This window comes from Lactuca saligna, chromosome 6 (genome assembly GCF_052625555.1).
Source record: "Lactuca saligna cultivar CGN05327 chromosome 6, ASM5262555v1, whole genome shotgun sequence".
Classification (NCBI taxonomy): Eukaryota; Viridiplantae; Streptophyta; class Magnoliopsida; order Asterales; family Asteraceae; genus Lactuca; species Lactuca saligna.
In genome coordinates, this window is record NC_136422.1 from 66,709,350 (window position 1) to 66,711,931 (window position 2,582).

Genomic DNA, 2,582 nt, shown 5'->3' on the forward strand with positions numbered 1-2,582 from the left:
GAGTCGAGTCCCATCGGCCCGCCCAAGCTACGCTTAGCTAGCCAGGAGTCGTAAGCCATGACGCATTTTTACGCCCCGCATAACTGAAGTACGCCCCGCGTACATTCGGAGGTATGCGCCGCGTACAAGGGTTTCCAGCCCTATAAATAGAAGGCATAAGCTCGAGTTTTTGCACACAAATCACAATCCCTCAGTCATTCTCTCATACTTTTAAGCTCCAGAGACCCTCCCCTCACCTCGGATTCCGCACTCGAGCCCCCGACGAAAGATTTACGTTGCAGAGATCCCCGAAGAGCCCGGCGACGCAACTATCCACGATCGAAGTTCTACTTAACTCTAGTCCCTCTCTTCAAAACTTAACAAGTGAGTTCATACCCCTAGTTTTCAATTCTTTTTCATGTTTTAGGGGGGGAATACAAGTACATTACATGTTAAAGTATCGTTTTATAAACATAAATGAAATTTCTATCTCCGAATATCGATACAAACATCTTATGTATACAAGAGCGATTATGTCACTAAGTGATTTCTACTAAATGGAACATACTATCTGAAAAACTATAATGGGTATAGTTAACAAGTCAGTCCTACATTTTACATATACATCTTGAAAAACGAAACACTTTCAAAAGAAGTAAGGTCATTTCATTGTAAATCTACTTATACTAGGCAATGTGAGATATTCAAACTTCAACGTACATTTTTGTATGCATTTCAAGTCCTGTATTATATACCATAATCTCTTGGAGGGAGAGCATGATACTTGTGTATAGATCTCTACGGGATTGACAATCCCGCACCTAAACTACTAGCTATAGTTAGACCGACAGGTCTGGGGTGACAGATGTCATAACACTGCAACACTTGAAGAATGTTGTTACAGGCCGTCAGTGTCAATAGTATGGTTATAAAACTCATATAAAAAGTATAAAACAAGATTGATTTACGAGATTCATATGTGCATTGCAGTTTTCTACATTATTTTTCATACAAAGTTGTTTTTATCATTTGAGTATAAAAGATACTAACACATTTCAACTTTGGAAACTTTTGAATCATCTTACAAGAAAATACTGGACTTTCTAAAAACCTCGTTTACCAATTTACTACCAAAAAGGATATACTTTTCAACTCGAAACACTCATGAACTCACAAACTTAATTGTTGACACTTTTCAAAACCACTTGTATTTCTCAGGGAATCAGTGATACAGGTAACTACCAGCTTTTGGGAGAAGAAACACAAAGGATGTTTTTATTATTGAACATTTATCATCATATTGTAATATTCTTTTGATAACATGTATAACGCAACAATATACGTTTTCATTTTATATATATGATGGTTGTGTTACTTTCTTTACAATATTCAATTGTTGTGATACTACGTGAAGTCATCCACCCCCGAATGTTTCCGCCATTCTGCTTTGGGGGTGTGACAGATTGGTATCAGAGCATTGTTTATAGTAAACTAAGTATATCAGACCACATAAGATATACAAACTATAAATACAACGGGAACCAAAAACCCTCTGATAAAAACATTTTCATAGAAATATATTTTCTTTAAATATATACATTTTTACCCGCATGTATCAGTCTCGTATCATGACAAGTTGTTCTAAAAAGTAGTATGGCAAGTTGTGATACCACGATTGAGCCTTGGGGTATGTAATCAAATCAAGAATAAATATAGCCTGATCAACTATATTTATCCTGGATTTGACCAATGTACGTCGAGGAATGGTCGTAGTAGTCAACAAGCCAAAAACTTATAAAATCTAGATTCGCTAAATTGAAATACTATAAGTCTATTGTTAAAAATAATTGAACGATAAAATATTGCACCCAGTAAAGATATAAATAGGCATAGGAAGTCGTTAAATAGAAATTTCTTTTCTTATAAAAATCTCATACCTCTATCCCAGTACAGACAAATGGCCGGATTTCCTTTACCGGGAGACCCCTACTACCTAAATCAAGGTAACGGCGGCTGGATAGAAGAAGACCCGGAGGAAAACCCAGAGGAAATCGAAGAAGAGGTCGAAGAAGAGTTCGAGGAGGGAGTCGAAGAAGAATATGAAATCGAAGTCGGAGAAGAATACGAAGTCGACGAGGAGATCGTGGAAATTTCTAGCAGAACAGACTCCAAAGCGGAAGTAATCGACCCTCCCATCCCCCATCATCCCGTAATCAGACCATATCAACCGGGACCCATTCCAATCTGGGGAAGCCACCTCTACTACTGGAGCCGTCAGCAAGGTGTACGCCCTCCATTCGGCATGTGTCGGGATTTTTACAACGTCAGTGGGGGAGGCTCAGCTGATCGAGCACTTCCTGTTGTCGTGAACGCTATAGCTAACCAGAACTACCAGGCAGACCAACAAGCAACTAGAGTTCGCGAGATCAATGCTACTACCCAAGGTAACGCCGTTGACATCCGCCGTTTGGAAGGACTACATGAGAATACCCAAATCTACACTAGGACGCTTCAGAACCAAATGATAACAGCTCTAGACGAAATAAGAGAGATGAAAGAACAACAAGCAGATTTCGAGAGGCGACTGATGGGAGTCAAACGGT